The sequence below is a fragment of the Cupressus sempervirens genome, chromosome 3, assembly GCF_028749045.1.
Source record: "Cupressus sempervirens isolate cs-2001-9-10 chromosome 3, ASM2874904v1, whole genome shotgun sequence".
Taxonomy (NCBI): Eukaryota; Viridiplantae; Streptophyta; class Pinopsida; order Cupressales; family Cupressaceae; genus Cupressus; species Cupressus sempervirens.
This window is the reverse complement of record NC_143120.1, coordinates 815,737,543-815,764,425: the sequence shown is the minus strand read 5'-3', so window position 1 is coordinate 815,764,425 and position 26,883 is coordinate 815,737,543.

The window sequence follows — 26,883 nt, the reverse complement described above, 5'->3', positions numbered from 1 at the left end:
GTTAAAGGATTTGACTGATGCACCTGTTAAGATGAATAAATGGCTTATCTCTGATCTACAACTTTGATTTGCTGAATGAGATTCCTTGAATTGCAACAATCACCTTATTGTGATAGATAAGTATTTGCAATACCATATACTTCTTGTAGCCTTCTTTAATTCACACTCATTTGCTTCTTTCTTGTTCTCATACTTATACTTAATTTATTTGGATATGACACAATACATTACATATATATCAATCTAATTAATTACCTTCTAGAGTTAGCTACAATACCAAATTCAACATAATTCACAAAGTTGGCCAATTGTTGTAACTCAGATTTTAAAGAAAAATTCGGCGATGTTCAGATTCTCAACAAATACTGTCAACAATTGGCATCTTCTGCTCTACTTGCTCCAAAACTTTGTTCTCAAATTCTCTTTTTACCCTCTACGGAAGTTTTTCTTGTCCACTCAATTCTTCATTGTATTTATGGAAAATTTTAACCAATTGATCCAAAATAGGTTGTTTCTAATCAATGTCAATGTTCAGAGCATCAAGAAATATGCTCTTGATATCTTGAAGGACTTGATTTTTCTTCTTCCTTTCCTCTCTAAGCTTTTGTTGCCTTGCTTTCTTCTTCCAAAGTTTACCAAGGGTATCCATCTATTCATGGGTAAGGTTAGAGGTATCCCAATGTGGAATAATAATGTCCTCATCTAGATCAATTTCTTCCCCTTTCCCCATATTAATAATAGAAAGAGTAATTTCTTTGCCTTTGTTCAAAACTTCAGTCCTTGGTTGAGACTGAGTCTCAATTGTCATTACACTAGCCATGGTGGAAACAATAGTGGAAATAGTAGAAATAGAAACAAATGTAGGAATAGTAGAAATAACACTAACAAAAGGAATACCTTGTTATTTCTTGGTCAAGCCTGATGTTAGAATGATTTGAGCCTGCTACTTAGTAGATGAAGTGTTAAAGTAACTCCAGAGATTGGTGATCTAGTTTTAACCTCAAACAACTCGGTAGAATCTTTCTTTGAGCTAGATTTCACTAAGGGTTCAGTCAGAGAATGATGAAGGGAAGTCATAATCCCTACTACTATCTTCTCTACATTAGTATCCTCAATACTCTAAATTTTTGGAAGACTTCCTCCTGTAGCTTCTCGTTCTTCGTCTTCATCAACATCATCAACATCTACATTTTTTTTTTCCTCATCTTCTATTTCTACATCTTCATTATATTTTGCCACATCTTCTTCTCCATCCTTATCATCTATTTGCACAATATTATCACTAGGCTTGTGCAACCCATAGATGTTTTCCCATCCAATAGTATTGGATTTCACCATAGATTCAATGTCTTTAGACAAGATAAAAAATGCACTAAATTAAGCTTCTTCTTATTTTTATTTAATTATTTCTTCACCTCTTTGTCACTGAGACTAGGCATGAGTTGTCTCAAGGTCCATTCTTTGATGTCTCTAGCACTGTTTGCTACATTTTTCCATACTAGTGCAACTGCCTTTTAAGATATTTTCAAGAACTTGTTTGACCAATTCATCAGGGGAATACTTCCATTTTTCCATTTGTGCCACTAGGGAATCTTCAATATGTTTCTTCTCTATTGTACTCCTGGTGTCATACTTAAGTGATTTAAGGATGACACTCCTTCTCCTTCTATTATGTTCAGCCTCTCTTCAAAGGGAGGGGCAATCTTTTGGAATATGATCTAGTCGGCTTCATCCTCTTCATCACCTAACTTTAGTTTCCTCTTCAATTCGATGGATCTCCTTGTGAACAGAATAGGGGAAGACTTTGTAGGATTTGTTATTATGACCTTCCCTTTCTTCTTGGGAGACTCCTCTTCTTTAGGTTCTCCTTCCTCTGTATTTTCCTCTTCATCTTCATCTTCATCTTCATCTATGTCATCTCCCTTACCTTTAGTAAGCATGAGAGGAGAGCTTGATGACTTGGTGTTCTTCATGATTTTCTTCATCCTCTTTCTTCCTCTATTTACTGCCTAGGGTAGCTTGATCTCAAGTCCAATCTTGATCTTTGCCTCCTCATATGTTCCAAAGTATGTAGCCTTGAGATCCATATGCTCATTTAAGAGAGCCTCAATAATGTCTTTGGTGTCATAAATATTCATCTCATAACTCAAAGTTTTTACCCATGCCACTCTTGGCTAAACCGCTTGGATGTAAATTTTATCATAAACTACTAGAAAACATATGTCTTGCTCATAGTCTTCTACTAACTTTTTTGGAATCCTATATCTGCTCTGCATCTTTTCTTTGAATGTTTCAAAGTAGGCATCCATTATACTTTCAAAATTTTCTCCCATTTCAGCTATGAATTCATTATTTGATATAATATAGGTATGTCTTTCTTCCATACCACAATTGGGAAACAATTTTGAACATAGAAGAATAAATAGGTTAAGAGAGAACCAAACTTACATGAATTATTCTTGGAGACTTGGATACTCCTCATATTTTTTCCCAATTGACTCAATAGTAGCCTGACAAAGTCAAAAAATAATTTTTTTTCACCACCTTCAATGCTAGGTCAACTGCTTCACAGGAAATGTTGTTCTGTCTGCTTGAGCTATATAACTTGTGAGAAATCACATGTATCCCAAACTTGATTTCCATGTCTATTAATCTATTATTTTTTATTTCTCTACCATCTCACTCAACAAGATTTATCTTTGTCAGTTCAACCTAACCTAGGGTTTTCATGGTTTTTGCCTTATTCAACATTGGTAACCTAGTAATCTTGTGTATCATCTTCTTTGTAATCTAGATAGGGTGATCCAACCACAAATGTATCCTGTGAACTCTACTTAAAATGTATCTGATCAATTTCCCTTGAAAATTTCATGACATATGCATAATGTGTGTGAAACCCTTTGCCTCCAAATGTGTATGCTCAAGTTTCAAAACACCATCCACACAAAGCTCATTGAATGCCTGGTTCATTTCTAGGGTTCCAAGCTCTTGTATCAAACAGTGATAAAATGACTTGATATCATGAATTAGAAGTACCTTTAGAGGTATTTGAGACTACACTCCAATTGGGTCAAGTGCCTCTGCAATTACTACTATCAATTTGAATGTGAGAGACTTGAAATCCACTCCATGAATCAACATCTCTAAACCCTTCTTCATTTTGCTGCTTGAAGATGCCATTCGCTCGATTAATTCTTGAACACAAAAATAACTTCACTAAATACTACTTCAAATTGCTTGAGGGCTTTGAAATTTTTCTTCACTATTAGCTCTAGAAAATTCATGGTGAAATGACTCGATGAATTTTCTCCTTTTAACAAAATTTTGTCTTTATAATTGCCATTAATGCTTTGTACCAATGTTCATTCGGTGATAGCTTGTTCTCCACTTAGTTTGATCTTTATTTCTTGGAAGACACCTTCAACTTGGTAAGAGCTTTGAACTGGGTAAGGCCACTAACTCAACATTTGCATCCAAAACTAGGAAAAGATATGCAACCCAACCTTGCTCAGTAAGGTCTTGAACTTCAATCATCACTTGGTGATCCTTGTGCATCTTGAATGATGATATGGATCTTTCTACATGCTACTTGGAACTAATGTTAGATGACTCCTTCAATATTATAGTTTCAATGATCTCTATAAGGAATTAAGTAAAAGTGATTGTACCACCCAACTCATTGAATTAGGTGTTAACAACTTCAGGACTTTGGCTTGCATTCTCTTGAGATTTATGCACCCATTGCTCCCTCATTTGTTTTCTGATGTTGTTAGTTTTAAATTTCTTTTTATATTCTACTCTTCCTTAGTTCATATAGTTCTTCATAGGATGTCCATGTTCTATACATACAAAACATCTCTTTGTAGTGTCTCTCCTCCTAATGTGATGTTTTACACAATTTGCTCCATTGTGCCCAAACTTACCATAGTAATGAAATTTACACCATGTGTTGTAATCCCATCCAAATATTGCTTTCACAATTTTCTCTGCTGGTTTCCACTTATTGGTCTTGCACTCTAAAGATTTGTGCCTTGTTTTGTTGCAATTGTGACACTTTCCTTCAAACTTAGGTTTTCTCTATGCACTGACTTACTTTATGTCTATGCTTGTTACAGTTGTAACACTTTCCATTGAATTTTTCTTTACCTTTTCTCCAACATGTATTTGATGCATGACTATCTTACCACAATGATTGCAAGTAGGTCTTTTATTCTTTTGAGCTCCTTGCTGAGATGATTCAACTTAATCTATATATCCTAATCCAACTTTACCTTTGTGTCTATATTGACTTTTCTCATTCAATTGATTCATGATTTCTTGAGATTTCACCATTCTTCTTTCGTATGCTTCTCTATGTTGAGATCATTCTTCAATGTTTTATTTTATATCCTTAAATTGATAAGCTCTTGATTTGTATCATTGAGTTGATCAATCAGATCTATTTACTAAAGGGATAGTAGAAAGAGAAACAAATGTCATTGTACTAATAATAATGTCCTCATATAGATAAATTTCTTCCACTATACCCTTATCAATAATAGAAGGAACAATTTCCTTGCCTTTGTTCAAAACTTCAGTGCTCAGTTGAGACTAAGTCTCAACTATCATTGCACTAGTGATGAAGGAAATAATAGTGGAAATAGTAGAAATAGAAATAAATGTAGGAATATTAGAAATAAAACTAACAGAAGGAATACCTTGTTCTTGCTTAGTCAAGCCTGATTTTGGAATGATTTGAGCCTGTTGCTCAGTAGATGAAGTGTTAGACACTTCACTCATTGAAGTACTCTGTAAAGTAACTCTAGAGATTGGTTGGGTGCTTAGTGATCCAATTTTAACCTCAACCAACTGAGAAATGATGCCTTGTAAGCATCTTTGAAAATTCCACATTCCTAAGAGAAGGATCCATGTGTTCACATCTTGTATTTTCACAAGACAAATGGAAGACTTTACAAGAACACATAGACCAATGATCTTCTTTTAAGATGAGTCATCATAAGTGAATCTCCTTTATCATGAGATTAAGTCCCAATCATTCATTTAAAGTCCAGTTAGAATCTTCTCCTTAAGTAGCTTGAATCCTCTTAAGTGTCGACTAGACACATGGAAGCATCTCACTTTTTCACAAGGTCAGAGAGAGGAGATTGCAAAAAAGTGGTAGTCATCGATCTCATTCCTTTTAACTCTTGCATACATTGTTGCATTTAGGGCTACTAACATCATCCACATGGCCCATTAATATATCTAATCTTGGTTAACTCTTGAGGTACCACTGAGTATTTACTCCACTAGAAAATGGGACTCAGATCAAAATCTTTCTTTTTCATAAGGAAGGAGAGAGAAGCTCATGAAGATAAAAAAATTGCCTGATTTAAGATAGTGGGTCCATCTAAAATGTGCATTCGATCATCCTAAAGTCCACATGTCAAACTTATCACACTTTTTCCATGATAGAATTATGTAGACCAATGAAATTCATAATAATTATTTTGACTGGATAGGTCCCACTGCATCCATCTAAGCTCAGGTCCCTGCCATGTGTCAAGATCTTGCTTCTTTGCAAGTCAGGATATAGAAGCTCATGAGTAAGTGACATCAATCTCCCAACCAATGATGTGATAACATTTCAAAGCTTTGGCCTACCATCAGACACATATTTGCATCTCATTTTTTTCCTATGATCTCTGTCAAGCCTCACAAAGATACACTAACTATTGGATTGTATCCCCACCTTTCTTGGAAACATACAATTTATGCACTAAGGTTTTAACATTAAAAGGGATATAAACTATGGGAAGATGACTTAAAAAAAATTTGTGAGTGGCTAGGAAAATAAAAAGGGGCCAAATACATGGTATGGCGACCCTTTCTTAAATATATATTAAGTAAAAGTGAATTTCATGGGGTCACAACTTAATGTTATAAATACTTAGGAAAAAAGGGGCATCATTTCATTATGCAATCAACCTCACTTAAGTTACTTTAAAATTAAATTTAAGATATAAAAATTTAAGGGCTTCCACACATTTATCTAGGGTTTTTACTTTAGGAAAACTTTCACATGGATAAGCACAGATAAAACCTAGTTCAGAACAAGCACAAATGAAAACTTTTTCCAATACAAGTATTTTGTAAATCCGCAAAAAATACTTCCAACACTACCTATTTAAAATTATATCTCATGAGGCTAGCCAAATTTATGCAATCTTTCTTTCTATAGAAAATCAAAATAAACTTGCACATCCAAAATTTGAAAGCCTCAAAACTAGAGTTTCCCACCACCCTATGCAACAAAGTAATTACATCTACAATAAGCTCTTTGAAATGAAATTTCTTTCATGTACTAGGAAAATGAGACTTATTTTCTCTTTTTGATTTGAGACAAGTTTTGAAAATTTTGTTGAGGAAAAATTCTTCGTGCTCCTTGAAATATTCATTCCCAACCTCTATACAAAGCCTTTCCATCACTTTGTCACAAGGAATGCCAAAGCATAAGTAATACTTTTAGAGTTGATTTTTTCTATGATGTTCCCATCAACCATTCAAATTTATCTCACAACAAGATCATAAAATTTCACACGTTCTACCACCAACTTAGGAAATTTCATTATAGAGGGAAATTCGCCTGCATTTATTAAACTACTTTGGAGAAGCTACTACACCCAAGAAATCAAAAATCTTTGTGTTTGCAATACTCTAGGAGCATATCAAAATCCTCTTGCTTTGTCTTGGTATCATCCACCTTTGATAGTTAGATTTGAATTAGAGATTGCATATCAAGGGAGAAGTTTGAGCAAGTAGTATATTGGAGGTGTTAAGGAGTGATGATAAAAAATCCACCACCCAAGTGATATATTAATTCTGACAAGACATGTATTAAATGAAACATCATCATACTTTTTACAAAATGAGGACATTTTTAACCAAGCTACAAGTAGAGAAGTAAAGGTGTAGTGTCTACCCCTAGTTTGCATTTTATTATTATTGCCAAAATCTTTTAGGCCCATTTATGCTTGTTTATTAGTACCACTATCTTTCAGATTATCAGATATTGTTTCATATTTAGTTGATTTTATGATGATTATTACATTGATTTAAGTTATTGATGATGATTAGTTAGATGGATTATCATATGTATTTTCTTATAGATGATTGTATGTTTTTGCTTCCGCTACTTTATGTTTGATGTGTATGTTATTCTTCTTTTTAAAAAAAAAATTTTGTTGGAAAACTTAGCAAAAATTTAGGTTATTTCTTTTGGATCCCTTGGTGGGGTGTTACAAAAGGACTGACATAATGAAGGAAAGATTCATATGCAGAGTTATACTAAGGATTGGGACTCACAGATCACTCAATAACTAGCAATTAGGGCTTTTATACTTCTTGAAATGTCCAACAAAGTGACTAATAAAACTTTACACAAATTGGCCTATTGTGGACTTGAAGAAAACTACAACTCTGTAGCAAGGTTATGAAAAACTTGGCAAGGCTGACAATTTGGGAAGGGCCTAAAAATCCATCATTAACATTCTAGCATAATCCATAATTGATCCATTCCTTCTTTTAGCTATACAATTCTAAGGAGGGGTCTTAGGTGGAGACATATGTCTTTTGATTCCTTTGTCATTTTAGAATATGTTGAGCTCATTGGAAATGAATTCACCACCTCTGTCAGATCTCAAATCCTTAAGATTCTTCCCTGTCTCTTTTGCAACTCTGGCCAGATATCACTTAAATAGTTGAAAAGCATCATATTTTTCTCTAAGAAACATCACAATCATCGTTCTAGAATAGTCATCAATAAATTGAATGAAATATTTGTCTCCACAATAGCTTCAAACACCAATAGGTCCACATAGGTCAGTATGAACCAATTTTTAAATATCATCATATGAATATGTTTTTCTCTTGAAATTAAACTTTGTCATTAACCCCAATTGACAATGTTTACACATAGCATATTTAGGTTTCTTCAATTTTGGTAAACCTCTTACTCTTTTCATTTTTCTAATGCTAACCAAATTGTCAAAATTTACATGACATAAGCTTTTGTGCCATAACCAAATATCTTCATATTGTACAAATAGACATGTCTCATTAGATAAATCTAGATAGAAAAAATGACCTCTTGTTTAATCACCACTTCTAATCAATTTACCATCAACATCAAATATTCTAGCCTTTATGTGATGCAATTCAACTTTGTACCTTGATTTGTTTAACTGTGAAACACTCAACATATTATAGTTAAGTCTATCAACCCAATAGACATTGTCACATTTGATCTTATTAGTTATTTTAATTGATCCTTTACCTTTCACAAGACATGGAACATCATTACCAAATTTAACATAGGTACCATTGTATAGCTCAATTCCCTCAAATACTTCTATCACTAGTCATGTGATTTGAAAAACCACTATCAATTATCCGTCTATCACTTTTTTTTACAAATATTTTTTCTTTTATGTGATGCAATTCAACTTTGTACCTTGATTTGTTTAACTGTGAAACACTCAACATATTATAGTTAAGTCTATCAACCCAATAGACATTGTCACATTTGATCTTATTAGTTATTTTAATTGATCCTTTACCTTTCACAAGACATGGAACATCATTACCAAATTTAACACAGCTACCATTGTATAGCTCAATTCCCTCAAATACTCCTATCACTAGTCATGTGATTAAAGCAATTTTATCATCTTTGTTAGAATCATCTTTCATAGCAACATAAAATACCTCTTCATCATTATTTTTAGATACAATATTAGTTTCTTCTTCAACAATATAACAATATTTCTTATCTTTGTCCTTGTAGTCCTTATTCTTATTGGAGTCTCGATCATCTCTTCTTCCTTTGTACTTTTTCTCCTTCCTTTCATCCTTGTCTTCTCTATTAGAACACCTTGCATAATATGACCAATCTTCTTGCATGAATTTTTTTTTATGGGAATTTTAAATTTGTATTTTCCTTTGCCTCTTCTAATTATCCTAGCTATTAGTTTCTTAAGTTCATCAAGTTCATCATTAGAAGCATCACTATCACTTTTCACATATTTTCCTTTTTCTTTGTTGCTAAGAATTAGCTATGATTTAAAAGTAGATTCAATAGTAGTAAGAGTTCAATTATCAAAATAAGATATCTCAAAAGCAGTAAGCCTACCAATTAAACCTTCTAGAATTAGGTCATTACCTAGAGTACATCTCAATTCTTGTATTGCAAAAACCCTAATAACATAAATAGGAAGTAGAGTTCTCAATAGCTTACTGATTATTGTTTCATCTTCAATATTTCCTTTAGCTCCTCTAATAGCATTGAAAAATTTGTTGATTTTTGTGCAATATTGTACTATATTCTTACCTTCTATCATTCTCATTTTATCAAACTTACCTCTTAGACTTTCTGATTTGTCTCTTAAGACATTATCATCTCCTCCATAGATGATCTTCAATTTATCCTAGATTTCCTTTGAATTATAACACTTTTTAAGGTAATTAAACTCAACATAGGTTAGGGCTGAAGTAATCTGCAACATTGACTAATTATGTTCATGCTTTTCCTTTAGTTGTTGAACAGTTAGAGGGACTGTTGTTATGTCCACATATGCATTGTCTAGAAAATCCAATGCATCATCACCAATACTACCTATATGTAGCCTCATCAACTTTTTCCATGTAGGATTTTTTTCCTTGTTCAACTTTGGTACATCTCTTTTGTATGCCATGATCTTTAGCTTTGAGTACCTTCAAAATTATATCTACAAGTAGAAACTTCTTTCTACAAGCACCAACACTCTGATACCAATTGTTAGAATATTTAGAATAACTGAGAGGGGGGGGGAAGGGGTAAATTAGTTATCCAAGGTCTAGATGTACTAATTGAACAAACAAACACTTAAACAACTTTAGATCTTACCATTTCATGGCTTGGTCTCTACTACAAACTTTTAGTAACATTAGCTAGTTGTTCACTATTCTAAAATAACATACTTGCATAATGTAAACTTTAATCAATAAAAGATCATAATAACATTCACACAAGTTTGACACGAGGATTTAGCTTGGAAACCCAATTTGGAAAAAACCACCACCAATATGTCACCAATTTTTACTCTTCTGAAGTGAGTCATGTTAGGAGCCAACCCTATTAAAGTTTACAATACACACTATTAAAAGTGAACTTGTTAAAGGATTTAATCACCCTATTACGAGTGGCCTTGTTAGAGGACTTTAGAACATTCCATTATAATGTCACTTGGTTAAAGGATTTACATATATTGTTACATCAACCTTGATTGCAAGATTTCAAATACTATTTACAATGGTTAGAAAGTAACAACAGGTTTGATCTATTAAGTACAACTCACTTTGCACGTACAGATATTTGTTTAGCTCTCATGTACTAATTTAGTGTCTGGCCTCCATTGTCATCTCACTCTTTGATTCCCTTGGCAACCCTTCAAGAAAACACCCTTTACTTCTTCTCAATTCAATTAATTCTTCTACTCAGATTCACCAGTCCATAACATTAGTAACAACTCCAAATCTATGGAACTTCTTCACATGCACATAGCCTCTCTACACTCTACACACTCTTACCACAAAAATTTTGCCTTTCTACCTCCTTCAATAGGTAAAATTTCTCTTTTTTCTCTTAAACAATACCATAGACATTAGGATTTATGATTTGATCCATCAAATACAATGAATTTGATCGCCATTCTATTTATGTCTTTTTTCCTAGAAACTTCTCTTGGAACCATCTCTTAGGTTATTTACCTAATCCTCTCATGGTATTAAATTATCTAGCACATCTATCCTTATGTTCAACACACTTTGCATATCCCAAGAAATCAACTTAGTTGGCTAGAAATTATGATTCCTTGCAAATAGTTAAAATGTTGTTCCTTGAGAAACACTATGTTTTGACACTCGATCATCACCGAATCACTCAATCTCTATAAAAATTCTTGTGTAGCACATACACTACTACTTGATCGATATTGATGCTCATTCAATGCTAACTTTCCTTGGCACTTACCGTGGCTCTATTGACACTAGCATCACTAAACATGTGCATCAAAATTCTTTAGTCTTCTACTTTGTTACTCGGTCAAGCCTATACATTTGATCTATCTTTGTTCACACTTTCAAGTCTTTTACATTGCCATCTTCTCGTCTTGAAACATGATTTAAAAAATCAATACATCTTGTCAAAGTCCAACTAATCAAGTTTCCATTTGTAGTTTTCCTCTTCATAACTCAACTTTTCCTCTAGATTCTTTTTTTATGAGTAGCTTCTCAAATCCTCTTCATCAATCAAATAGATATGACACCTAGATTATATAGAATAATGTCTCACCAAAAGCTTTAACATTAATGAAAACATAACAATTGTTTAAATTATAGTATCCAATAGTTCATCCCTGACATATTACCAAACAATTTCTAGGTTTGATCCTTAGTACAACTTTCATTCTAGCTTGCAAGGATCAACCCTTTTGGAGGTTGCTTGATAACCTTTTTAAGGTTTATATTTCACAAGGTATTTTATCTTCTTCTCTTTCATTTTCATATACTTTATCATTTTGTCACATCTTTATATCCGAGCTCTATATTACATATTAATCTTGTTTAAATTATCTAAAGGTGGAGGTGAGAGGGAGATAAATTTGAGTTATTCATACCTTTCGATTTATAGTTTGCATTGATACTTTATTTTGTATTAATCAAACCTAATAAAAGGAGTGGGACCTTGGTCTTGCCCCTTCTAAATGTGTTAGGTAATTGATTCAATTTTACTCTTGCACATTTTGGTGAACCTGACTATGTTAACCCTTTCTTTTGTGGTGTTATATTCATCTCCTTTGTTCAAATTTGGAGTTAGATTACTTTTTGTGTATCTAGATATACTTTGTATGCTATTATTTGCATTGGTGGTATTTATTATTTACATATAGATTGCATTTCATATATTTGCATTTTGAAAAATACAAACAAATTGCATCTAGTTTCTTTCATAGTGATTTCACTTCATTTAAATGGGGTTGTTATCTTTCTTTCCAAGTTTCATTCATGATATCCAAGATGTTCCATTTCATTCTTGTGATGAAAACTTAGTTTTTCCTTCCGTTAATTCCCATTCCTCTTCAAAGGATAATAATTTCAAAGATGTTGTTGACCAACATTTAGTGATTCATGTTATTTCTACCTTTGATAGTGATACTATTTGGGATGAGCCCTTGGATATGAATATTGAATAATCTCTCCTTCTTGAAACTTCTCTTATTCATGATTGCTCCTCCTCTAATGTTTGTTTTCTTCCCTTTGTAGATGCTTCTACTACTTGGGATCAACCTTTAGACATAAATATGGATTAATCTCTTCCTAATTAGGTACCTTTGGATGATCTCATGGTTCTTTCTCCTATTTATCAACATCTTTCTAGGAATTTTATTAATATTATTCTATACATGAGGCCTTTATGAGTTTTGTTTATCCTTTTCCTAAGAGTGCCTTAGTCATAGAAGACCATAACCTTGTTTCTCCTTCTTCTTTCTTTTGAGACATATTTAAATTTAAATTAGGTATTGTTGAACATGATAATCATTATGACCTTCCTTTAATTAATTCAAACTTAGTTCTTAAGGATCCTACTCATATCAATGCTATAAGTGGCTTCCTTCAAGATTGGAAAATCTTAGATTTCACACCAACTTCATACATTCTCAAATTTGTGCATCAAACACCTCTATTCAATGAGTATTTTCATTTTAATTTATTTTATTTCCATTTTCCTTTAATTAAATCTAAGGTATCTTCCTTTTCGATGCTTTTTCAATTCATTGTCTATATCATATTTCATGTGAATTGTAATGATGAATGGTTACTTTTTCATGATAATTTTACTTGATGCATTTGCATCCCTATCATGTTTCTCTTTGGTTTGTGACATTTTTATCCTATCTTTTGGGGGATGATTTTCCTACTTTGTGAGTAACATAATAGTCATTTACCTTGTCCCTTCAATTTGTGGGCAAGGGCCCTATTTTCTCTTTCTATCATAGGATCCATTATCTCCATATGTTGACTTATTTTGCACTTAGGGAGGCATAACATATCCTTTTTTTATTCTTCAATTCATCAAATATACTTTATTAATTTTCACTCTTTTATTTGATGTTATCTCTTGCATGCATAAAGAATATATCATATATGGATTATATTCGAATTTTCTTTCTCTTTTCTCTCTAGGACACGTTATCTATTTTTTGTTCCTTTCATGATATCTAAGTGGGAATAATGTCGTATACTTTCATCACTTTATTTCATTTCTCTATAGATTTGTATTTTTTTATGGAATATTCTTATAAATGATTTTGTTTCTTTGTTACATGCAGGATCATGTTCCTTTTCCTAGAAAGAATTTTTTCATACCTATGATTTTAATGTTTCTCATTCAATGATCATCTATACCTAACTTTATGTGTAATATTATTTTCTAGCATCTTACATTGTTTAGATTCAATTATCTTATGACATTTCTTTCTTTTACCCTCTATATGATGCATCATTATATTCTTCTTATTGATATAGGGTGTTTGCATTTTGTGCATGGCTATCGGTTTTTGCTTATGACTCATCCTTATATTTTTCAAGATTTTGTTACATAATCCATCATCTATCACATTTTCTTGTCTTACATTTGGGGGAAAGAAGATTTTTATATTCTTTGTCTCTTTTTATATGGATCTACTTTCTTTAAGCTTACATGGAACTTGTTTATTATGTGACATTATTTTGTCTTTATGAAGAATTATGTCCTGGCTATGGATTTTCTCTTCTACAAGAGGTGCATGTCCCAAGCCATCACCTCTTCTTTATTAAGTTAAATTATGTCCATTATATGCACTTTTTCTTTCTTGGATATTTTTATCCTTCATCCATGGATTCATACTCCTATATTGTAAGGCTGAATAGGTGCATTCTTCTTCTTCTTTCCTTCTTGGAGATGTTATCTTAATTAAATACACCTCTTAGGTGGACATATTGTTATTTATATTTCTCCCTTTTGAGGACCCTGTTTCTATAAGTGATCTATCTTTTTCACATTTGTCTATGTTCTTGGATTGCAAGAGTTGTTGCTCTTCTTTATGAATATAGTCTGCATTATTTTTAAAGGGACATCTCCTTGTTTGAAATTAGGTATCCTCTTTCACTTCATTCTCATACCTATTTGACATAGGCATGATAGGGGGGGGGGGGAGGGGGGGGGTGGTATATATAAAACTCATTATACATAGTTTTTTCTTTCATGGGGTAGAAAATATAGATTTTGAGCATGGTTTAGAGTTCTTTAGCCCTAAATTCTAGATATGCTTTTGAAGTCATTTGCAAATCTATGCTTTGTTACTCCATTTATATTTTGCACACATAAATATATATGCTAAATCTCATAATGAGTAACACACATAAGCCTGCTAAATGTCATTCATGGGAAACACACCCATACATATATATGCTAAATCTTATATTTGGGTAATGCCTAACAACTCTCTCAGTCCCAATATAGGTAACACATTCAAATATAGCATGCTAAGCCTCATACATGGGTAAAACATTTTCATAGGACCATGACATGGTGATAAAATGGATGTTTATGCATGAATGGAACTTCAGTGGGTTGATTACAACACTATCATTTTTAGTAGCTCTCTTGGTGATTTGCAGTGCGATGTGCACTCTACTAGGTGAGGATATCACTCTTTCTCTCTTTTACTTTCATGATAGTAAAGATAGATCCTCAAGCCATGTTATTTAAATATGTTATTCTTGCATTTATTATCTCATCACTTAGGCTCTTATAAAGGATTTCCAAATATAATAATAGTGGGTGAGATATTTCTTCATTGAGGTCCTTCTTACTAATTGATTTGGGTTTGTTTTTAGTACCAACCCATTGTTATATTCTTTTAATCTTTCTTTCCACCCTAATACATGGATGTGGAGCTAAGACCCTTGGTCTTGGGGACTTGTTCTCTTTTATTAACTAATATCTTATCTCATTGCAATTCATCAGATTCCTCTTCTCTTTTTCTTCTCTCTCTACTTTACCACAAGCATGGTTTGATCCACACTTTTGCTAAAGTGGGAGCTAAATGTACCATCTTAAATTTTATGTACTCTAATTTAATGAAGGTGTAGTATCAATTTAATGCAAGATCATTGATCTCCTTGCACCTTTCCCTCTTTCTTCCCTCTTTCTATCCTTTCTCCTAGCTGGAATTGGGCTAAAACCTAATAGATCCTTTTTAAGGATCCTATTTTCATGGCATTAAGTTCAAGGTAGAATCTATTCACCATAGGTCCTTCTTTCCATTCATCTGTCCACTTGGAATATACTCTCCAAAATGAAGTGGCTATATCTTAAACTTTGTGTGTATCTTTTGGGGATTTGGGACCCATTTTGGGATCCCAAAGCTTTTGAGCCTTGGCAATCAGGGACATAGTGAACCTCTAATCCTTCAGGGACATAATGTACCCTTGATACATCAAGGCCATAGTGTGCCCCTGATGGGATAATCAAGGTCACAGTGTGCCCCTAAGTGGGCCCTATTTTGGGTCCTCTACTTTGATCCCATGTTCGATTAGTTTTAAGGTACAAACTTCTAGGTGGCTTGCAAGAGGAATATATTATGAGTCCTTTATAAAACCTTTTATTTTCTTCATTTCACATTGATCAATCATACCAAGAATCCATCAAGTTCAAGGAAAATGACCCATGCTCTTAAGCCCTCAAGTTCTCAAGAATTCTTCAAGAATTCAAGCTATCTCTCCATTAAAGATCAAGGATTCGTGCATTGAAGCTATTGAAGGAGTTTGCACAAGGTCATTTCAACATTCAAGATCTCCCTTCATACATTAAAGATTCTTTGTTACATCTTCTACACACATCCTCTCAAGATCTAAATTCATTTCAAGCACATTCATACATGAAGGTTTTGGTTTCACTTTGATTTCCTTTCTAGGGTTTTGAAATTGAATCAAGGCTATTGCATCTACATACTTGATTACATTCCAAATTCAAGATAATATTCATAGATTTAAATTATTTTTATGTTAGATTTATCACTATCACTTACAAGCATTCTATCTTTATTTCAATTTAAGGTTAATTCCTATACTATGGTTTGATTGAGGCAAATCCCAACCCCACCCCCGCTTTAAAAAAAGAAATCCCTTATTTTGCAGGTTTTTGATCTCATATTGAAAAACAAGTTGTAGATATGGATTCATTTTTCATCATTTATCAAAACTACAAAATCAAAATCAACATTGCACATTGTCATTAGGGGCTTCTGTACCCTTGATGGTCCATTTTGCCCTAATAGATCCAATTTTCCCTTGATAGTTCATTGAACGATTTTTGGGTTTTGTCCATAGCATATGTTTTAGTATAAAAAGAAAGAATCAAAACTTTTAGAGGTATTTTGACAACCCATTTTTAGGTTTGTATCTCACAAGGTATTTCATCTTCATCTCTTTTACTTCCATATACTTTGTCATTTGGTCAAATCTTTACATCTTAGATCTATTTTGCATATTCTTCTTACTTAAACCCTCTTAAGGTGGAGGGAAAACATAAATAAATATGATTTATTCATCCCTTTTGCATTAGGGTTTGAATTGATACTTCCTTTTGAAATAATCAAACGTAATAAAAGGGATGGATCTTGGTCTTCCCCCTTCTAAATGTGTTAGGGTGAAACTTTAGAAGAGTGAAACTTTTGGGTTGTCAGGCCTAGGTGTTTTTTCCTTTATAGGGTTTCCATGTTAAAAATCTTGGTGTCAAACGTGTTAATGTTGTTATGTTGCAAGTTGATTTAAATGTTATATTCATTTTACTAAAGCTCGGTAACAAACAAGTTAATGGTTGGTAATAACTAAGTTATATTATTATTAGTCACTTATAGAAGAACAATGAATGAATAATTTTGAGTAAAGTGATTGAGAAAGTTAATAGATGATTTGAATGAGTATACAAAATGATTTACTATGATGTTTATGTATTTTTTTGGCATTAGAATTGTTTTAAAGGACTATAAGATTATTGAACACAATTGATTCACCCCCCTCAGTTATCTAACAACTAGTATAATATCATAGTGCTTGGAGAAATAAGTTTAAAGGAACTCAACCTAAAGATCACAAGATGTATAAGAGAGAGGTAACATGACTGAACAAAGAGAAATTCTCATCATGTAAAGATAGAATGAAGCTGCATCTATTTGGAATTGAAAATATTTTCATACATTAGTTGGAACATGAAATTACTACCCTTGTTAGTCCTTTGACTATGGAGCAAATAACTAAAAAGAGGACTCACAATAGCATGATGATTGAGATTACTTCTGCACTCAATGATGACAAGTTTGATTATATCAAGGATCGTAATACTACTAAAAAAATGTGGGATAAGATGACACTTGTACATGGAGGAGATGATAATGTAAGGAGAGCTAAAGCTAAAAGTCCTAGAGGAAAGTATGATGACATGAGAATGAAGTAGGTGAGAATGTTTCTCAGTATGTAAACCAAATTAAGGAAGTTGTGAGCACAAACAAAGCTCTTGAAGGAGCTACTAGTGTCTCTAAAATCATAATTAAAGTTTTTAAGAACTCGTCTACCTATTTATGCCATCCAATTTTCTACAATTCAAGTAGTGAAATCTATGCCTGGTAATGTATTGACACTTGACAATTTAGTTGGTTGGTTGATTGCCTTTGAATTGAAAAATTATGAAAACAACATGGCTACAATTGGAAATGATTTGAAATCTTCACTAACCATTGGAAGTTCCAAGAAAGAAAATAAAAGTAAGGAAGGAAGTGAATCTGAATTTAAAGGTGATCTGGATAGACTTGAAGCATTGCTTGCAAGAAGGTTGTTAAGAGGTAAAGGTAAATACAAAGGTAGACTACACTTGATTTGTTTTAAAGGTAATGAACTTGGTCACTTTTCTACTCAATGTCCTGACAAGAGTAAGAGTAACATGCATGATAAGAAAGATTTCTAGTATAGAAAGAACAAGGATTACAAATACAAAGGCGAAAATCCCAATGGACAAAGGTATGAAAGTGAAACTTCCCTTATTTCACATGTTAGCAAGAATGATTCATGGATTATAGATAATGGATTCTCACATCACATGATTGGTGTTGTAAGTAAGTTTGAATAATTTGAAGTAACTGATGATGGTGGAACTATAAAGCTAAGTATTAATGTTCCATGTATGATGAAAGATAAAGGATTACTAATGTTGAATGATAAGATTATATGTGATTATGTATATTGGGTACAAGAACTAATATATAATCTTTTGATTGTTGCTCAATTGAACAATTTAGGTCACAAGATGGAGTTTTAGAATAGAAAAGTCATAATCATTGATGATAAAGGTAATCTAATTAAGACTAGAAATAAAAATAGAGGTAGGTTATTTTACCTTCATACTACTATTGAGACATTCTTATTTGCTAAATTTGGGGATGTATGGTTATGGAATTAAAGGTTTTATCATGCAAAATTTGAGAACATGGTAAAGGCCAATAGAAAGAAAAGAGTAAGAGGCTTACTAAATCTACAAATACTAGAGAGTGCTATATAAAAAGAATTCCAACTCGTTAAGATGAAAAAATATAGTTTTTCAAGTAAAACAAACACTTCAAATGATATACTGAAATTGGTGCATACATATCTATTTGATCTAATAAGTATTGGCAATTACTATGGTGACAAGTATTTCATATTGTTTGTTGATGATTATTATAGAACAATGATTATTATATTGATGAAGGTGAAATCACATGCTTTTGATATGTTCAAATGGTATAAAGCTATATTTGAGAAAGAAACTAGAAAATCTTTGAAATGTTTAAGATCTGATAGAGGTGGTGAACTTATGCCTATTGAATTCACTAAATTTTTAGTTGAGAATGGTATTAAAAGATAGTTATTTGTACCAAGGACACCAAAAAAAAATGGAATTACTAAAAGGGGAAACATATCAATTATGAATTATACAAGGATAATAATGATTAAAATAAAGGTTTCTCTAGAAATTAGTACTACAGTTTACACTATCAACCAAGTTCAATGAAAGAAAAGAAACAAATAAGACACACTATGAAATTTGGTATGGTCATGCACCGAATGTAAGTTATTTCAAAATCTTTGGAAGTAGGTGTTATATTCACAAGGATCCAAGGAAAGTTAAATTTGATTTTAAAGGAGATGAAGGTATATTCCTTGGTTATTCATCTAAAAGAAACACTTATAAATGTTTGAAAAAATCTACTAGCAAGATGATTGAAAGTGAAAATGTAAGGCTTGATGAGTTAATAGAGAAGAACAATGTGGAAAGAAAGAAGGAACCTAAAAATTACAACAAGTTTGTATATATCTATGAAGAGGCACCTGATACATTGCTTGAGTTATAACAGAGATCCACCAAGCATCAATCAATAGCTCCCCAGTTACATAATGCTTTACTTGAGCATCAAACAATATAACTGATAGGCCAACACTGGGACAAATAATAAGAAAGAATTAACAATTTGTAATGAAGTTTAGCTTGGTCTATTCATGTCAATTTGGGGGTGTAAGCTTGTGAAAGGTGTCTAGGTAACATCCCATCAAGGGGTGTAGGTGATGAGTTGAGAGATTATGGATGCAACTAGAACACATAGAAATAAACTTGCAACAAACCAAAATAAAATTGGCGACATGAAATGTCACTTCTTGGAAATAGGAACTGTCACTCCCTAGTGACAAGAACTATCATTTTCTAGTAATAAAATTTTTAATAGATCTAATAATTCAGAGAATAAAACTCACAAATCCAAATAAGACTAATCTATAGACCTTAAAATTACATAAGGTTTGAATGATTAATTTGATAAAGAAATAATTTCCCCAATGCATATTTGGTTTAACTTTCTACTTCATTTCTCTGATTAAATTATGACAAGAACTACACAAAAAAAATTATAAAATAAAACAAAAGATTTCTTTATCATACCAAACTTAATATATTCTTCAAGCCAATCTTAAATCAAAATTATTTCATCAAATAAGAATTCATGAAATTTACATCACACAAATAGAAGCTAAAACAAAATAACACACAAAAATATAAAACATAACCGAGTTTCTAAGGAGTGGGCCCTTGCTCCTAGTCTACATGGTGACAGGAATAAAAAGCTTCCTTATGCTAGTTTGATAAAAAGAACTAAGTCTTTGTTCCACATTAGAAAATAATACCATCTTCTTCGATTAAAATCTGTAATATACAATAACCTACACTACTGAACTACTCCTCATCTAAATTATGTTTCTTATATAAGTAGCTATAAAAAATACATTTTTAAAAATAGTTTATTGTTTCTTCCTACAACTAGAAAACTAAATAATATAATGGTCTACATAAGACCTTTACTTCTACCCATCGATTTAAAACAAGATTGTTATAACAAAATCCAAAAATAGATAATTCATTTTTGCTCCAAAGCACAAATGGTATGAAATCAATCTTAATTGTATATTGAGTTGGAGAAGTTATACATTCAATTGGAAGTATGGCCAAAACAACAAAAAAATATAGGATGAATAAGAGCCAACCAAATTCATTATGAAATCTTGGTCGTAATAGAAAATTATGAAATGTTATGTGTAGAAAACCATCTATAACTTTATTTTCCTTGATCATCTGAACATATTGCCGCATGACAATTTAATTGGGCCCATTTTGCACAATACCCAATTCTCATAGTTTTGATATTTTGCCTCATTTGCCAACAAAATACAACACGAAACTGACTGCCCTTGTTTTTTTGTTGAGGATGATGTAAGAAATAGGAAATGGTTTATTATTTTTATTTTCTCCAAAGTTGGAATAAATGATCCCATATGCTGAACTGAAATGGAAGCATCTAATGCAAGAGTCCATGTGGCAATAACAAGTGACAATAAGGTTTCTACATAGAAAGTGATGGGAAGCTTTCATGTTGCAAGATATATTCTTAAAGGCATAATAATGCTAATTAGTAAAAAAAAAAACAATAATTTCATTTCATTTTTAATCCCAAAACCATATTAAATACTACTTATATATGTTGGAATTCTTTGGAATAACCGATAGGGCCTATGAATCAATTATCCAAGGTCTAGATGTACAACTAAAACTTTTCAATACTTAGTAGACCCATATCCATAAAACCTTATCATGCATGCATCCATGAGGTCATCCAATACTTAAACTTTGTAGGTTACTATCCTAGCTCAAAATAACTTTGCAAAAATGTAAGCATGAAACAACATAAGAACATTCAAACAATTTGACACAAGAATTTTATGTGGAAACCCAATTTGGGAAAAACCACCAGTCACATGTTACTAATTCTTACTCTTCTAAAGTGATGCCATGTGAAAGGCCAACCCTATTGAAGGTTATAATGCACACTATTAAATGTGACCTAGTTAAAGGATTTCAATCAACCTATTAGGAGTTAGCCTTGTTAGAGAACTTTAGACCATTCCATTAGAATGCCACCTGGTTAAAGGATTTACAAATGACTATTAGGTGAACCTTAATCTAAAGGATTTACCCTAGACTTATACAATGATTAGAAAGTAATAGTAAGGCTTGATCTGATAATAAATTACGACTCACTTGTAGATTATAGATCTTTGTTTTAGTCCTCCATTCTACTTGGAAATCACACACTTCAGTTCTGATAGCTTGTTCACCCTTCAAGCATTTATACTCTTAAACCTTCTTGCTTTGTATGCCAACTAAAATCACCTCTATTTGGTCACTAAATGAAGCAATACCCTAGACTCCTTTTCTTCCTTAGGTTCTCACACCTGACACTAGATATCTCTCTAAATAGAGAATTAAGATCTTTTATCGCTTAACCACATTAGGGTTAGGTAGGATTAGCTAAGATATAATGAATCTACCCACTTTTCCATTTGGTTCATCCAGAAACTTCTTCTACAATCTTTCTTAAATTCACCTCAGAATGGTTTTCCTTGAATTCTATGCCACCAACTCATCATAGTTATCTTCCACATGCTTCACATAATTTAAGAAAATAAAACAGTCAACTCAGATTTGTCAAATCTTCGATTTAACATAGTTTACTAGCACTCGACATCAGTATGCTATTACTCAACATCTATATTGTTCTCTTGACAAACACTAATTCACTCACAAAATACTAAAGTTTACTGATGCTCAACATCAACTAAACTTTACTTAGCATATACTAACAATCACTCAGCGTGAATTTTTTTTCATCTTTGCTCGACATCTCTTGATTTTCACTCAGCTTCCACTAATTTCTTTGTTCTCTCAACAAACACTAATTCACTTGGAAAATACTAAAGTTTACTGATGCTTGACATCAACTAAACTTTACTAGGCATATACTAACAATCACTCAACTTGCATTGTTTTTCATCTTTGCTCGACTTTGACTTATTTTTGCTCAGCTTTCATTAACTGCTTGGCAAGGCTTGATAGACACTTTTCTTACTTGATCATTTTCCAGTCTTAACTTGAGTAATATTTCATTTTAGACTTTAAGTAGATAAACAATACACTATAGTATCAATTCCTTACTTGGTCTTAGTGCTTCTTTTACATACCAAATAACTCAACCTTTCTCTAGGTGCTATTGTTATTTCTTCTTGTCAAATCCTCTTTATCAATCAACTAGATGATATATTTCAAACCAAAAAATAATTGTCTCAATTGCAAGTAGCTAGTTTTACATCATTGACAAAATAATGATTGTTCCATTACAAGTTCATCACTTCAAAAAAATCTCATATCAACAATCTCCTTCTTTGGTCTTGATGGCAATCCAATACAAACAACAATACTAAAAAGAAAAAAAAATCTTTGAAATTTCTCCCTCTATCAATGTAGTATATGTCCTTCCTCTGTATAGGTTAATGTGATATTTGTCAAGTTTTGTGATGGGGACACAACCCAAGAACATAATGGACACAACAAAAAGGGGAAATTGTATTAATTGAAAAATAAGCTAGTACATTCAATACAGAGAAAATAAACTTCAAAACATGCCCTAAGGGCTTACAATAGCATAAATGTGGAGATAATTTCTCCTTTCAGTACCTCCTCTCAAACTCCACTCTGAACTGCCTTTTACAATGCCAGAAATCTCCTTAAATAGACCTCGGAGGGTTAAGGACTAGGAGTACATTCTAGAAAGTGCTAGTAGGCATCCACTGACCAAATAGAATGTTCCAGAAGCTACGTTAGAAGTCGATGCAAATCTATAAGAATCTAGAAATGGTAACCAAACTTTTGGGAGGCATAACTTTTGAACCATAGCTCTGATTGATGAACCGTTTACATTTTCGAAAAGCTCTCGAAGCGCTCTATAGCCCTATGGACAAGCTTCACTCATCCCTCATAAGTGAATCTCCTTTATCTTGAGATTCAGTCCTATCAGTTGACTTAAATCTCATACAAAATCTTCTCATTAAGTAGCTTGAGTCCTCTCAAGCGTTGATTGGACACATGAAAGTATCTCACTTTTTTGTAAGGCAAGAGAGAGAAGCTCATAAAAAATGGGAGCCACCGTTGTCTTTCATTTTAACTCTTGTGTACATAGTTGCATTCAGACCCACTGGCATCATCCATGTGGCCCAGTAATACTTCTAGCCTTGATTGACTCGTTAGGTCTCACCAATCATTTCCTTCACCAAAAAATGTGACATGCATCAAAATCTTTCTTTTTGCCAAGGTAAGAGAGAGACGTTCATGAAGATGCAAGAGCCATTCGATTTAAGATAGTTGGTCCATTTGTAGAGTGTATTAGATCATCCCTAAGTCCACGTGGCATCATTGGAGGCCTTTCCTTAATGATTTTTTCTTTTAGACCCTCCATGTCTGATCCATGTTGGAATTACATAGACTAATGAAAGTAATAATAATTCTTCTAACTAGACAGGTCCCATTGCATCCATCCAAGCTTAGGTCACTGCCATGTGTCAAGATCTTGCTTTTTTCACAAGGCAAGAGAGAAGTTTGCAAGTAATTGAGAGCTATTGATATCTCAACTAGAAATGTAATGAGATTTGAAAGCTTTGGCCCGCCATCAGACATGTTTTTACATCTCACTTTTTTGTAATGATCTCTATCAGGCCTAATGAAGATGCACTGTCTTTTGGATTGTATCCCCACCTTTCTTGCAAACATACAAAGGTAGATTGGTTATGCACTAAGGTTTTAATATTGAAAAGAATGTGGACCATAGGTAGATGACTTAAAGAAAAGTTGTGAGTAGCTAGGAAACTAAAAAGGGGCCAAATACATGGTATGACAACCCTTTCTTAAACATATATTAAATAGAAGTTATTTTCATGGGTTACAAACTCATGAAAAAGGAAAAAGGATGTCACTTCATGATGCACTTAAGTTACTAAAAAATTAACTTCAAGATATAAAAATTTAAGGGCTTCCACACATTTTTCTAGGGTTTTCACTTTAGGGAAACTTTCACTTGGATAGGCACAAAAAAACCCTAGTTCAAAACAAGCACACATAATTTTTTTTTTCCAATGCAAGGATTTTGTGAATCTGCAAAAAATACTGCCAATAGCAGCTCTATTTGGGGATGATGAATAATTTATGTCCATGCAAGAGTCTAGAATCACTGGGAGAGAAGACCACACATTTGACAACATTTTGGAAATCACAAGGTAGAACAAAAAAACAACACATACCAAAAAGAAAAAAACAAGACTATATACAAGGAAAACCACAATAGGAAGGAAAAACACACCTATACATTGTATATGTGGAATGTGGCCATAGAGTTCACACACACACACACACACTTCAACATAGTCCTTGTATAAAAATTCATCCTAGAATGAACATGAGATTGTTCACCCAATAGGAGTCATGCAAGCCGACCTGTTGCCTTCTATCTAGAAGGGTTTTGCCTGTTTATGCTCTCAGATTTGAGGTGCAAGCAACCAAACTATTCTAGAATAAAGGATTTAAATGCAATTAAGTCTATATGAGTGTGCAATTAATCTAAAATGAAATATGCATTTAATCTAAGAACATATAAAATAAGCTAGACTATATGTATGCATATTAAAGCTAAATGATGTTAAAGCTAAAACAATGAAAAATCTATGACAAGATCGAGTCTGCAATTTGACAGCAATTCAATATCATCAAAATCCAACCTCTGTAATGAGGAATTAAGAGTCTCTTAAATAGAATTCAATTAATCCATCAACGGTTGAGATCAATTCAGATGAACGGTTGAGATCAAGAGGAGATTCAGTTAGAATGGAAACTTCCTTAAGAAAGGGGAGTTAACTGAGCTTTCCATGAGTGAAATAAGGAATTAATGGATTTCATTCCTTTTCTAATTTCTATTAACTAAAGAGTTTCCCTTTTCAAATTGAAGAGAAGATTTTTTAGATATTATTTAATTTAATAAGTAAGACATGACCTCATAAATGCTTTTTTCATTTAATTGAATATTCTAATTCAATTAATTAATAGGCATAATTATTAAATTAAATATTTTAATTCCTTAGTACAGTAGCCGTAGGATATAATTTAATTTAATTAAAGTATAAATACTTCAAATTAAATCAAATCTTAATCAATAGGTTTAATGCGACTAATATGAGCCAATACTTTAGGAATTAAATAAAGAGTATAATGAATGTAGATTTAGGGTTTTCTGCATTTGACAATTAAGTCAAGTAGTGAGTAGCAGAATAAGAATTGCCTAGTGACATAGGACTTAGGATTGATTGAAATAGACTAGAATTGGTGATCATAGCAATGAGCCAATTTTGGGGTTTTACATTTTTCCCCTCTTTGAATGAATGTGTGAGCAGCATGTTCAATTCAAAGAAAATCAGAAAGCATGATGCAAAGATCAAGAAATGAGATTGGTTCCAAAGTTAATGATACAGAGACCAATTGATAAGCTTTTAAGAACCATCTCCAGAGGAAAGCTTAATCCCAAGGAACCCAAGTAGAGCACCTAGATACCTAAATTGATAAGCATTTTAAAGATTTCCTTTAGAATGAAGTTTAACCTTTAAGGATCTAGACAAACAATCTAGATACCTGAGATTGATAGCGTTTAAAAGATCATCTCTAGAATAGAGCTTAACCTTTAAGGATCCAGATAGAACAACTAGATACCTAAAATTGATAGCATTTAAAAGATTATCTCTAGAACAAAGCTTAACCTTTAAGGATCCAAATAGAACACCTAGATACATGAGGTTTGATAAGCATTTAAAAGATCATCTCCAGAACCGAGCTTAATATTTAAGGATCCAGATAGCACACCTAGATATTTAAGATTAATAAAAGATAGCAAGATCGAATTATGAGTCATAGAATCATCCCCAGAACGAGGCTTGATCCTTAGGAGTCGAGGTTTAGATTCTCCTGATACCTATCCATCGAACTCTAATAATAACTGCTATAAAGTATGATCAACTGATGACAAGATGAAATAGACGACAAAGATGTTAGATAGAGGAAAACAAGATTTCCCTAGTGATGAGATGGCTCAAATGGTGAGGAAATAAGATGGGAACAAGATGCCATGAGCAATGAAGATTTAGATTGATTTGGAATTCATGTTCAATGATGTAATCATCCTGCCCCCTCAGGAGTGAAATTGAAAGATGATACACCAATAATATGATGTAAGGAGTATGTTGAGAAATAAAGCAGAGAAGAGATTAGAATGATCAGAAGAAAATTTAGAGTCAATTCAACATGATTTCAAGGTC